Source organism: Phaethon aethereus (assembly GCF_964289735.1).
Source record: "Phaethon aethereus genome assembly, chromosome: 1".
NCBI classification, from domain to species: Eukaryota; Metazoa; Chordata; class Aves; order Phaethontiformes; family Phaethontidae; genus Phaethon; species Phaethon aethereus.
In genome coordinates, this window is record NC_138575.1 from 54,257,198 (window position 1) to 54,272,315 (window position 15,118).

At 37.4% G+C, this 15,118-nt stretch overlaps 1 protein-coding gene across 4 annotated transcripts in view; it reads right to left on the reverse strand.

Annotated features, from left to right (window-relative positions):
* ANKS1B (ankyrin repeat and sterile alpha motif domain containing 1B) overlaps positions 1–15,118 on the reverse strand; it is a gene marked incomplete at both ends in the record, with an annotated part of 473,260 nt that overhangs the window by 237,241 nt on the left and 220,901 nt on the right. The gene's annotated exons all lie outside the window — the stretch shown is intronic.

The window sequence follows — 15,118 nt, forward strand, 5'->3', positions numbered from 1 at the left end:
AACAAATTTATGAAATAAAATAGGTAATTGCTAAACAAATTTATGAAACAAAATAGGTCATTGCTATTCCATTAACTTGATGGTGTCTCTTTTAATTTGTTATTGAGTTGAAATATTTACAAATTATACAGTTTAGCATGATGAATTGGCTAGTTACTTTATAGGTAGTAAAACACATAAGGAACCAGTGTTGTCATGAGTATTGTTAGTAATTTTTCTTTTTATAGTCATTGTAATAATAGTGAATTTACACTATGACATCTTTTTACTGCCAGTCTCTAAAGACTCGACCTGTGTATTTTTATTTCTGGGAACTTTTGAGAATAGCTTCAGAGTAATAGTAACTACTGGAAAAAAAGAATAGGAAATCAAGTCTTTTTGAAACAAATTTTATATGCAATTTAGTACACACACAAAAAAGGAACTACAGAAAAAAATGCACTTTCAGAGTGCCTTATTAAAAATTTATAGCCTTTTTTTGGCTGTTGCTGTAAGGACTAGGAGGAAAAAAAAAGAAAAGAAAAAAAGAGATCTTTTTTCTATCTGGGCTGCCTCTTTTAAAGTGTTGATGTGGATCACATCACTCTATCCACATGACATTAAATTTGCATATTTGCATTAATTTTGCAGTTCAGAATAACTATGATGTCCCCACTAACAGTTGCACCCCTACAACTACTTCATTAAAGATAAATACATTCATCTTTTTCCTGCTGTAAGTTGTATGTTCATATGTAGACTCTAACTGCAGGACTGTATGCACAGCACTACCTACCAGAAGGAATCAAACATAGCATCGTGTCATAATTTGCAAAAAAATTGAACAGATTCCTCCTATTTGCTAAAACATCTGCTTCTAAAAAAACTCCAAAAATCTCAAAACATCACTTCTAAAAGTAGGCAGTATTTGATTATATGAATGACAGAAGAAAGATCTTGGTGTGTACTTCCAAACACCATCACCTCTTTTACTATCAGCAGCTTAAAAGTATAAAATTACGTGTTTTCCTCACTTGTTAAAATATCAGGATAAAATTCTAATCAAGATTAGGCGTGCAACCTAAGAAAATCTACTTTTCCTGTTTGGGAAACAACTGACTACAATATACACTTAAGACATCTTGGATAATGGGATGGCCTACATGGCACCTGGCTTGCTGGCATCAGATGGGATTCACCTTTCTTGAAGGGGGAAGAGTGTCTTTGTTCATAAGCTAGCAGTGTTCATTTGCAAGGCTTTAATCTAGGCTTGAAGAGGAAGGCTGATAATATCGGGCTTGCCTGTGACAAGCTGTGGGATGACATGCCAAGGTTCAAAGGACGGGGTGCTAGCAAGGGCCCTCAGCCTGTTGCTCTGAGACCTGCTGGGTACACTGGAGCACACTTGAAGTCTTATGGAGGTGAGCCAGATTAAGACATCTCATTTTACATATCTACATAGGTAAGAAGTATGTAAGCTCCCACCATGGTCAGAGACCAGGTTGATAAAGTCAATGGATCCTAGAGAGTGATGCCACTCACCGTTCGTTGTGGCTGGTCAGCTGAATCAATTCCTGTACTGTTAACTGTATTGACTGGACTGCCAATGACTACAATGGGAGAGGGCATCCAGCTGGCATTCAGATACCTACATTTAGATGTCTTAATCATGAACTGAATTCTATTCTGCTGTTCCAGAACTAACAGTAGTCCATTGAACTTACTTAAGAGACAAATGTTTTTGTCAGGACAAAGTAAGCAAGGTGACTACATCAGGAAAAAGAAAAGCTTACAGGCACCTGGAATGCAAGGATTTCACCAATATCAAAATTTTCTTCACTAATATCTTTGCTACATTTATACTATTAAATAAAACTTTTATTTTATATCTTTTGCATTAATGAAGAGCTTTGTTAATTATATGACAAAGGAAGTATAGTAGCCTACCACTCACTGTATTGTCCTAAAGAAATTCCAGAAGGAAAAAAATAACCCATGCCAGAGTATGTTTTTCTTTCTTATTCCAAGTCAGTATTTGTTGACCTAAGACCTGAAGCATGAGATGTTAAATAACCTCTTCAGACTGCACCATATCTAAAACTGCAACTACATGTCTTCATGGCTCATGTAAATGTCCAAGATCTCAGGCTCAAGAACTTAAAGTATGAAAATCTCTAAACAGGACATATGATGTTTCTTCTGTATCTTTGCTAAAATAGGCAACTTTACTTAAAAAAACCAAAATCGTTCCTTAGCTTTTAATAATTACCCATATCTGAAATTGGTGTCTTTTTATTGTCGCATATTTCTGCCATAAATTTCAAGATAATTGATACTGAAATTGATATTTCTACTGAGGCTTCGTAGTGATACACAAAATGTGATATTTTATGTATTATTTTGTCTGTTTTTAAACATATCAAAATTATTCTTTTTCTTTTGAATACTGCTGTGTGTTGAAAAAAAATCTTTCATTAAGTTGTCTATACTGATGATCAATGTCCTGTGTGGTTAGAATTAATCTTAAATCTACTGATATATCTGAGAAATTCAGACTCTCCATTCTTATTGTGTTCTATGCCCTAAATTTATCATATGCTTTTGAACCTTTTCATTAGTTGCTTTATTTGTTTCAACCAACTTAACTGGCAGTAAGAAACTATACGATATGCAATTATATTGCATATACCCAGTGAACAGTAAGTTAACGCCAGTTTTGAGTTCTCATGGGCTTTTGAGTAAGTCTTCTGAGAATGGACTTAAGAAAGAGCGAGAGGATATCAGGGAGCGAGAATAGGTGGAGAAGTTCAAGCTCTTGGATTGAATCTCAATGGAGAGAAGCTTCCTGCTTATGATAGTTTTTTTTTCTTTTTGCAACAATTATTTTTGTAATATTAAAAGTCAACAAAAAGAGATGTTGCTTCCTCACCAGATTCTGCTTTTCTTACCACCTTATCTTTTTACTTGTAAATAGTATCCTAAATACCAAAACATAAACAGATGTCATTTCTACAGATCTTTAGTGCTATTAAAAGTGCACGTACAGCTTACCCATCTGACTAGATTACTTCTGAAAATCACTGTGATACTGCCATATCTGTGTTGCATAGAAAACATTTACATTTAGAACTACAAATAAATCCAGTTCTGCCACAATCACAAAGCCACAGATACATATCGCTATTATCACCAGTTTATATAGAACAAAACTGACATCTAGGCAGCAGATTGCAATTCAATCAGCTATTTATTTACACACTGGTGCACCCCAGCACAGCTGCTTGTGGTACATATATAGAACGCTGTGGAATACCGTTTCTCACTTTCAGTGTTTGAGACTTATATTTTACAGATGCTTCATCAAATTCGCCTATCTATTTTCTGAATCTGACTCCAAGACTACAGAGCACATTAAGAAAATCAGGAGCATACTACATACTGTGAATTTTGCATTCATGTAAGGTTGGAAATCAGCTGGTATCTGAAGAGATTCCATGTTAAAAACTAAAGTACATTCAGGAAAATAACAGTTGTTAGTAATGAAAAGAGCTGTAATAGATAAATTATAACGACAGAGTTACATCTTTCACAGGCATTGCTGTTGCCATGGCACAAGTTTCTAATGTAAAATAAAATCCACTAGAAATTTTTTCTATAGCTATGGTAACAACTGTATTGTGAAACATGCACTATTAATCTATTCAAGTTCTGGTTTAATTTCATTGAGAAGGATGTTTTTAGCAGCACACTGCACATGTGTAATATCTGCCAAAAAATGTATTCTCAACTCCCTTTTCCACACACTCAGTTGATTGATAAAACTAACAGTCACAGCTGAGTGATATTTGGAGAGTACCCTCTCACAGAAGGATGGTAAGCAAAGAAGTCATCTCATTTTCGCAGTAGAAATTGCTTTGGACACACTAGAACACCTTCAGTAGTCATTGTATTTGTTGTATTGCCAAAGTGATACGATAAAATGGGATGATCAGCAAGAAGAAGTGTAAGACAGAAAATTCACAGTGTTTAAAAACTGAAGTCGCAATATTCAGGAAGGCATTATTTCACACAGCAAACAACATGGTGCTCTGACCAAGCTCCAGCTCTTTGATAGCAGTATGCTGGCTGCAGATATATTTGATGAGGCAGTGCAATGTTTTCTCACTCTAGTAAAGGTTATAGCAAGGTACCATGGACCTGTGTGGGAGATATAGCAACACGATTACTAACAGCTAATGAAGAATGTGGGCTTCTACTGTCACCAGCAACAACACAGAAAAGGAGCAACAGTGTCCAACCAGATTGCTGTTTCTTCTTCTACTTCCTCCTAAATCTAAAGAAACCACCAGAAAGTGGTTTGTAAGGTTGGTGTCAGTGGTCTCCGGGCTCTGTGCCCAGGTTCCAACATTCCCAGCTTCTCATAGCCATATAACCCCTAAGAAATCACAGTAAAAGTCTCTGTGGATTATGTGTTTGCTCTTACTAGCTTAATAACTGCCAATTCAATCCTTTAACATCACAGTCTGCGCTTGACTGTGTACTGAAGGATTTTACTGTCTCGCTATCGCTGCCGCCTTGGTAGTTTCACAGTCCACATTTTACTCATCTGTTTCTCAAGGGCCCATCAGGAACTGCAAAAGATGAGAGAGATTTTGAGGGAAAGACAGATCCGTATGGAGTTTTCTGAACATTGCTTGCCACCCTCTAATGAAGAAAAAAAGCTTTCAGTGAGGAAGGAGATTAGTTCGTAACTACTGCTAATTCTAAGCACATCACAATATCCAAATATAGTTCTTGTCCCAAATTTAAGCAATAGGCATGTAACTGGGTGCAAAGAGAGTTAATTTTAACTCTTATAGAGCCGTATAGCCTATCCTGTAAATTTTCAGAAATTTGTTTTGATACCCATAGAGTATATTCTCTGAGGGGGACATAAATGTAATATTTACATAGATCACATAAAGGGTTAATATTTAACTGCAAAATTCAACGTAGACAAAAATATAGAGCTACAGCTGCCACCTCCATAATGCCGTTTCCATGTGAATTTCTTTCTATGTGACTACATAAGGCATGGGTCCTAGATGTCTTAATGACAGACAGCCTCTCATGAGCCATCACATTTTACAGCACAAGAATCTGCCTTATACCTGCTCATCAGAATAAGAATCTTCCAGAAAACTCACATGTTAACGTGTTTAAGGACTAAAAATTTCAGACAGATAAAATAATGTTTAACATCCCCCAGGTGAAACACAGAACTAATTCAACATCCATGTTCAAGTTAAAATTCTACTAGAATATTTCAACTCTACCATGCAGAAAAAAACCCACCAAAACCAACAGTAATTCTTTATAACACTCAAGCAATCTTTCATAACAAATTCTAAAAAAATGAATGGAAATTGGTGCAAAATGTAATTTTGCAGAAAGATCACATATAATTGCATTGAGAAATTCTGTGGTAATCTCTTTTTGCATGAGAAAGCTAGCAGTTGAGTGGGCTGTAGCTGTGCTCAGAGAGTACATGTTAATTTGACAATGTAGTACAGCAGGGAAGAGTAATAGAAGAGGAAAATGTGGTGACACTCAATAACCAAAATCAGTGCAAAGCAATATGAATGTGACAGATGAGCTCTTGAAACCATATCCTTTTGCTGAAGACTCTAATGAAACCTTGTTAATTCTTCCACTCCTGATATTTCACACATCAAATGCAAAGAAGGAATGCCAAAGTCCTCCACCAAGTGGGAACAAAACTTAGTAACTGTCAAGGCAAAAGAGACTGGAAAAATAATAGATGATTTTTAGAATGCTGTTTCTAAAAGGAGATAGTGCTCAACAATTTCAACACTTCCATTTGGAAGGAAGGATTTGCCTAAGTAACAATTCAGTTTCCCCAAGCATAAGACAAAAGCAGAAAGAATACAAAACATATGTTCTGGCATTTGCATTGATCCTATCCTTCTGTTTTTCCTAACCTTGATAAAAAACAGATTTCTGATCTGAGCAGTATTTTTAAGATACTTAAAATGTGGCACAAAGTAGTTTGCCTCTCCTCATTCCACATACAAACTCATCTATACTCTGTTTCATCTTATAATTGTGTTTCAAAGTCAGCAAGAATGGAATCAGTGATTTCATAAGAAATAATGCAAAAGGACCCTCCAACCCCACATGGCCTCATTTAATTTTTCCAATATTTCCTGTTAAGTGGTAGAAACAAAGCTGTAAGGACAGAAAGTCTATAAAAACTAAAATGTCTAGAAAATACCTCTGGCTGTAGACGTTCTAGATGCAGATACATGCAGTCATGGAAGATTACATCCAGAACTGCGAAGTTTTTCAACTCTATGTGGAACATTCACTGAAATTTTATTTAATTTCTTACATGTAAATGTTTTGAAACTAATCACTAAAAATCATGGGTCTTTTAGCAACTTGCAACTCACTACATCTTTTTTGTTATAAATACTGGGTGGGGAAAGTAAAGGAATAAAAAATAGATTCATTATATTCAGTTTCCCCTAATGATTTATTTGCAGGCTGCAAATGTGAAAGGATAACCATATAAATTCTTTTGAAAAGTACTTACAAAACATAAATGAACTTTAAAAATGTAAATCTATCTAAATGATTATGTACAAAAGAATTTAGCTAAGAATATTAAATTTCTAGGCAGATCGACAATCTCTAAAAGATGTTTACTTTTCACAAGTAAGTGTAGTTACTTTGAAAAGTAACATCACATGCAGATTCTGTGAAAAGAAGGGAAGAGATTTTGGTGACTAAACACAGATATATATGGCCATTTTAGACACAGTAAGGTATCTAAGGTGACTGCAAGGGCTGACAGACGCGACACACAACTTACTGGAAACCCGGGTCTTTCTGGAAAAGTAGCTAGAGGCCAGAAGGGGTATCTGGAGTGTCCAAATTGGTCTAGACACCTCTGTTTAGGCACTTGAATTGTTTCTTAGAGGTCAAATGGTAGCAGACAAGGAATACCGATGGTGGTACCCATGTAGACAATACATCTCAAAGAATCCATTACTGTAGAATTGTTGTGGTTTAACCCGAGAGCAACTAAGCACCACACAACCACTCACTCCCCTCACAGTGGTATGGGGGAGAGAATAGGAAAAGCAAAAGTGAGAAAACTCATGGGTTGAGATAAAGACAGTTTAATAGTTAAAGCAAAAGCCATGCACGCAAGCAAAGCAAAACAAGGAATTAATTCACCACTTCGCACTGGCAGGCAGGTGTTCAGCCATCTCCAGGAAAGCAAGGCTCCATCATGCGTAACGATTACTGGGGAAGACAAATGCCATCACTCTGAACGTCCCCCCTCTTCATTCTTCTTCCCCCACCTTTATAAACTAAGCATGATATCATGTGGTATGGAATATCCCTTTGGCCAGCTGGGATCAGCTGTCCCAGCTGTGTGCCCTCCCAACTTCTTGGGCACCTCCAGCCTACTTGCTGGTGGGGTGGTGTGAGAAGTAAAAAAGGCCTTGAATCTGTGTAAGCACTGCTCAGCAATAACAAAAACAAAAATGAAAAACTGTGTGAATCATCAACTAGTCACGGTCACTAGCTCACATAAAGGTATTTCCTTGATATTTCCATATATAGGTCAGTTCTTTTGGTTAGAAACAGAGGGTTTGCCATTTGTGTTTCTGAACTACAGAATTTGATACAGAGAAGCACAGTTCAATCCAATTAAAACCCTACTTACATAACTGGTGGAAAACTCACGCAACGTTAAGTACTACACACAGAAATCCTGAATGACTTATCTTCTGTTAGGATCATGTGAAAATTACAGGACAGAGTTTTATTTAGTGAATAGCTGTGGCAACAGAAAACACTACCAGCCACCCTGCTGCTCTTCAGCCAGAAGGTATCATTCAACAGCTCCACTGCCAGAGCTGTTTGTAAGAATGGCCTCTGATCTGCTCAGGGCAAATCAGGTGTGCCAATTTGGGTAAAGCATTTGAGTTCATGTGGCTTATTTTGCTTGAGATGGATTAGAAAGCACTCACAGCAACCCTTCAGTTGAAGCCAGATCTGGAGGTGGCCACTTATGAAAGAAGTGTAACGACAAGGAGGTGCTGGTAACATCTTGAGTCACTTCCACAGAATTCTGCCATTCACAAAAGGATGACGCTTCTCTGCAATGTAAGGGTCAGCTTTCCTCTCTGAAAGATATCAGGTAGATCCCCCCCTAAGGCACCAAATAGTTCTGCTTTTCAAACATGTTATACCTACTGAGAATACCATTTTCTTAGACAGGTGGAATACTGTGCATGATGATGATGAATATTAGCATGGTCTAATGCAGAGGACTATTTTACCAACCTAAAAAGATTTAAGATAGTACAGCTTTCAAAGACATCCTCTAGCCTGGTAGAAATACATGAACAAAATGATTTATGAGTCTAGGAACTGTAAACAGGAAAACAGAATGTGAGTCTAAGTGGTCAGAAATTACACTAATACCGGTGGGAATTGTCCCATTATAGGCCCATAATCGATAGCCCAGATTCTGCTCAGGTGATAGCCTGATCCGAGTATCAGGAATAATAGGTTGTAGAAAACTCTTCCCCTCTAGAGAGCTCCATCTAGTTATTGGCACATCTTTAATGTGCACAAAACTTCATTACTATGTAATTAAATACTTTGGATTTAGAAAGCAACTTATTTTCAGAGATAACTAGTTCTTATCTACAGTGTCAGAGAAAATAAATGCTTCAATATAGGCTATAACAAATTCAGCAGGTCCTTAAACCAGAAATATCTGAAGCAAGACAGGCCTAGAATGTTATTATTACTTCATTCTGCTCTACATTACTTACCTGTGAACTAAGGACTCTGATCAGCAAGATCTGAGAAATTTTCCTATCATACATGTATTTCTGGTGTTTAAGCATGTGTGCTTACATTTCACCTGAGGAACAGATGAGGAGAGAACAGATCACTGTGATCCTGTTTTGTAGGTACATAAATGGGCAGAATCTGCATCAACAGGGAAGTCCCATGCAAATACCAGGTGAGCTGATATATGAACATATACCTCCTGCAGACAGAGTTGGGAATTCTATCTCGGTTTACCAGTCTCATAGCTAGGGATTTCCATTTTCAACTGGAAACATCAGATGAAGCTGAAGATTTCACTTCTTGCCATAATGGATTCTCAAGAGAGAGAATGCTGACAAAGGGCAGGGAACTGCAACTAGGAAAGCTCAAAAATTGCATGGAATAATCCATACTTGTGAACTGTAATATGACACAGTTTAAAATGAAAGCATTTTTAAAGGAGGATTGTATATCTAAGAGGGCAGGGATAAAGGAGTGGCAAAAGTAGTACAGATTTCCTAAAAGCTTTGTACAGTCATGACTGCTATTCAGCTAGGCTACTATGAAGTGGACATTTGTATAAGTGCGGAGGAATAATTAGGGGATCACCACTGTCCAAGTTTTTTATTCTTCATCAGAAGAATCCCTTTAAAATATTTGTAGAATGAACCAACAGTTAGAAGACTTACATTTGAAACAATTTAGTAAGCTCATCCACCTCCTTCAAAGATCAGGGGAACTGAGAATGGAAATGACAGAGATGGCAATTTTTTTTATTGGATAGGTCATAATCTATTGGACCTCCTTGGACCCACCATTTTATTCCTAATCCAGTGGATTATTAGGGCCTTCCTCTAGTGGGACGTCCATAGGAGATATGATTCAAAGAAATTCAAACTTAAGAAATTTAAACTCAATAACATCAAAGTGTTATTAAGCAGACATCTTTATTGCAGCGCTGGACGCATGGGGGATATCTCCTCCTAACATGCGTGTGCTGAAACAAAAGTTCATCCTTTATATACCTTAAAGACATGAATATTCACAGATTTTCCAAGAAATCACCACCTCCCTGCTTATCTACTACATTTACGTAATGCTGGCGTTGCAAAACTACACTACGCATGCGTGGGGGTCTCGGGTGGTCATCAGTGGTCATTTGGGGAGTTAGCCCCCTACTCCTTTTTCCCTTTTATGGTCACAGGTCTCTTGAGGATAATTTCTTCCCCTTGGATGTTTGCTCCTTCTGTTGTTCAGCCAAGCAGTTCCTTCTTATCATCCTTGTTAGAGCATTCCTGCCAGTCTGTCTCTATGCTCAAGGTTAAGATATCTTCTCTGTTCTCTTTAATCTCTCAGTCCTTGCTCTTAACTCTTTGTACAAATTTTCATGAGGCCTGCTTTCCTGGTGATTAACTGTTTACACATAGTTACAATGTTAGCATTGAGGCAAATACAGTCTGAGGACTATGAGAACAGGCCATTAAACATAACCACACAGTTATTAGGCTAAAGAAATCTATGCAAAAGTTAAACTAATCACCTAATCAATAACCTTCCAAAGTTAAACTAATCATCTAATCCATAACCTTCCAAAAAGTATATATATTGAGAAATTGACCTTATAATTGTTTTAGATCCTTGTTTCAGATAACCTGGACTTTGTACCGAAAACAACAAACAATGAAGTTTTGTTCACAGGAATGCATTAGTCTGTTGGCTACACCAGAGTTTTGTGCATGTCAAATGCTGTCTATGCAGGTGTGTGAGACACCATTTGCCTTTTAGGTTTAATAGTCCCTTGTCCTTCTAGTTCTGATCACTGTGGTCAGTCAGGAAATAGATGGTTCTTTCCATTCATTTCCCGACTGTAAGGTTTGTGTGGGTAAGGTGAAAGAACTGCTACATTTCTCTCAGCATTTCTCACTGAAAACTGAGAGAGGTTGCTCTTTCATTTCACGTGACAACAAACTTCCAAATCTCAGTATTTTTCATAATAGAAGTATTTCCCAGACAATGATTTCAAACACTTCCTCAGTATTGGATGGCAGAGTCAAAAGCTAAAGTGTTTAGATTTCTCCTTTGAGCTTTTAGGATGCCTCTTTCTGTTGTTTCTGTTTTGGAAAGAGACTCACTCTCAGTAGATATATATTAATTTTGGTGAGAGTAGCCTGCTTCAAACTGTCCCTTCTGGAGTACTTCTTTTCAGTCACTACAGAAAAAATGTCTGAGTTCTTGGACTCCGCTTCTTTGCACACACTCCCTCTCCACTCTCTCCTTCTTTCCCCTTCTTAACCCCGAAGAAAAGAGAAATTATTAAAACTGACAGAGTGGCTAAGATCATCATTAGTCAGACACACAAACACAGTAGGAAAGAGTAGACCTACCGTTGTCTCACATACATTGTTTTGTAACTTGGGTGCTAAGTTGTCTCTTACTTCCATGGATTAACACCTTCGTACTGTGTTTAAGACTCAACACATCTTCCAGCAGAGTATTTCTAAAATGCGTCCTCTACCTGCCCACCTAAAAATTGCTACCCAAACCATTGTCTTGTATCTGTTAAACTTCAGGCCCTCTGATCCTGACCCATTCAAGAACTCCTCTACAAAAGTTACCTTCTTGGTCCATTGCGCTGAGCATGTTACAAGCTTTGGTTCTCACTGTTACTTTTAAGGCAATTTGTGGCATACAAATTCTTTCTTAATAAACCTTCAAAGTCATCAAATAATCGATTCCCATCTTTCATGTCCTGGCAATGCCCTGTTATTACTGTTTTGCTGTTTCTCCTTCTGTTGAGACATCATGTAGGAGAAGTGAATTGTTCACAATTTCATGATTCAAAGGGATTGTAAAACAACTGCATATTTCAACTAAATTGACAGCTGTAGAAAAATTAACATTGGTATACATTATGTTGCTGAAAAAGACAATTCCTTGCACTGCCTCAAGCCCACTGTTGCTGCTATACAGATCTATGGAGGTTCAGGATCAACTTACTTTGAAATAACACTGATTCTTCCAGTGTTTTCTTTGATGAAGTTCTTCCCTGGCAAATTGTCTAACCTACCAAACATACTCAGGAGAACCGAGTATGCAGAAGTTGTTCATTAAGTCAATCATAATTAAAAAATAATTGCAGAAACAATATTACAACTGTTTTAATTAGCATATTCTGCATTTGGAATAAATTAGAAATCAAATGATCACAGTCTCCTGAGAAATTTACACAAGTCACTTTTTCCTCTCTCTAAAAAAGCCAACAAACATCACTAGCAGCTCCACATATCAGACAGCACTGTAACAGATACCAGAGGAAAATATGGCAATTTTTTTCCTTTTTTTCCAAAGATTTTATTGTTAAAATAATGACAAATGCCAATCAAAACATTTTAATCGCTTTTCTGATTAAAAGTGGGCAAACACCTTATTGCTCTCCTTTTGTAACTAACAGGACAGAAAAAAGACAGGGAGAAGGGAAGAGAGAAGAGAGTAAGAATAAGAAGAAAAGAAAGGAGCCATCGTGGAGACCAAGGATTCTGAACCCAGAAACTTCTGACTAAATTTTCAAATTACAGTTGGTCCTAAAAGGGACTTTTTTAATGTGTGAAGGATTTTTATGATTTTTTTAATTAGTTTTCAAAAATATAATGAAGATTCAAAGATGAAATTACAAGTATTTAGCCAATACTTGTGTCTTGAAAGCATATTTGTAGGTAACCACCTAAGGCAAAGAAGCACAGTCAGAAAAAGTCGGGATGGTCACTCTCAGAATAGCTTACCTTAAACATTTTAGTATTATTAGCACTTCAGCTTACATTATTTAATTATTCTGCCTGTCTGCACCAACCTAAGTGAAAGAAGGCTGGTGAGGGTGGTGAGGATAAGTTGCATGCATTAGGTATTTCCAAGGAGAATGACAGGAATTTCTAAATGAAAAAGGAGTGGACTACTAACTAGGACATGTATACCGGCCTCTTTCTAGCCCAGTTTTCTAGCCCAGTTAACAGGTATTGGAATTTTCTTCAAGTCTTTAGATGGAAAATAAGGCATTAAGCTATTAAAATCTTCCCTGCTCAAAGAATAAAAGGTGATCCAAAATTTAAAGTAATTGGGATAGCTACAGTACTGGTAAACAAAGAACAAATCTGTGGAGAGAAAAGAGGCATATAGGCTTTTTGTTTGAAAGCAACTTCCTTTCTTCCAACGTTCTCTGGGAAAATTTATTACAACTCGGACAAACTTAAAAAAAAAAAAAAGTGCAAATATATCAGGAAATATGCTGTGTTAGCAAACCAAACAACTTCACAGGTAAGTCATCAGTGAAGTCTAAAAGTAAATTTTAAGTGAAACTTGGTTTAAGTTCACCTAACCTCTCAATCTGAGTGTCAATATAAAGACTGAAAGTCTGTAATTTGCAAGTGACTTCAAAATATCTCTAAACAATCTGAACATTTTTTTGTCATTTGACAGCAGCCCAAGACATGCAGTAATCACAACAGAGAAGTACAGAAGTCTGATTCAAAGTAACTGCCTGCTTCTTAAAATTGGCTGCTTTCTTCTACTTCAGTTAAACCACACTTTATACTGAAGTCAACACAGCAAGGTTTTTACTACGTGAAAGACAAATGTTCAGCATAAATCGGTAATTTCCAAGGTCTGATACATTTTGACAATTTTTGAAGACAATTCATTGATTGAGACTATTAAAAAAGAAAGACCATCACACTTGGAAGACTACTTTGCATTCTCAGATGAAGAGTTGCAAAGCAATATGGGTTTTTCCCTACATGGCTAACCGTGTAAGAATTCCTGTTGAAAAGTAAGAACTCTAAGCTTTTTTGTGATATGAGTTTGTAATTTATCTTGGCAGTTAGAGAGATTGACTCAGAGAATGTAAAAAGATTTCATCTTCATTGTGGGTGTGGAAGTATCGCTATACACCAAGATGCGAGAGGTGTATAGTGGTGAGGTGATTCTGCCCCTCTACTCCACTCTGGTGAGACCCAGTTGGGGGTCCTGCGTCCAGCTCTCAGGCCCTCAAGCACAGGAAAGACATGGACCTTCTAGAGAGGGTCCAGAGGAGGGCCACAAAAATGATCAGAGGTTCGGAACACCTCTCCTGTGAGGACAGGCTGAAGGAGTTGGTGGTGTTGAGCCTGGAGAAGAGAAGGTTCTGGGGAGACCTTATTGCAGCCTCCCAGTACTTAAAGGGGGTTTATAAGAAAGATGGGGACAGACTTTTTAGTAGGGCTTGTTGTGATAGGACAAGGGGTAATGGTTTTAAACTAAAAGAGGGTAGATTTAGACTAGATAAAAGGAAGAAATTTTTCCCAATGAGGGTGATGAAACACCGGCACAGGTTGCCCCGAGAGGTGGTAAATGCCCCATCCCTGGAAACATTCCAGGTCAGGCTGGATGGGGCTCAGAGCAACCTGATCTAGTTGAAGATGTCTGTGCTCGTTGCAAGGGGGTTGGACTAGATGACCTTAAAGGTCCCTTCCAACCCAAACTATTCCATGATTCTATGGTTCTATGCATTTTAAAGGTAGACATCAGACAAAGGCTCTCCACTGGTTAAAGTGTACTAGAACAGGCAATGCTGGCCTGTCTTTTCCTGAAGCTAACACGCATGGTACAATGTCTTTAAAAAGAATATGCACACAGCAGTTGGTAATACTCAAGGTCAGAAAGTGCCATTTGTACCTGTCCTGCATATAAGAGCATAGAATAAGGAGGTTCATCTCCCTGAACAATATGCACATGCAACAGCAGATCCAAAGGAGCTAAAAAAGATGAAGCCAGTTCTTAGGCATTGTACATATCAGTTACTGCCCCTACTTCAAGGCTACTAAATCTGAAAATCAGTTTTCAGTTTTAATCATGGGATCATTCTTTCACAATTTAATGTTTATTGAAGTATTTGTAAAAGGCAAAGTCCTTATGATCTCACTTAATTTCTATTTCACACTGCACTCTAAATGCAATATACAAAAAAGCTGCTTAAAGATTTTTGGGGGAAAAAAAAGAAGAAAAAAGAGAGCACTTTAAAGAAGAGCTAAAATGCCTGAGAAATAAAAAAATATTCAAGAACAGTGAATTAGAAAAGGAGAGTGGTAAAACACAGAAGCTGAAGCTAAGGGGGAATCTGAACTCTAATTCCAGGGAACTACTGCATGTTACCAGAGCTGCACTGCTTGGCAAGCACTTTCAGTCTTCTTGCTACGTCTGCACCTACTGTCAGGAAGCTCATTTGATCAATATATTGAAATTAGATGTGTCT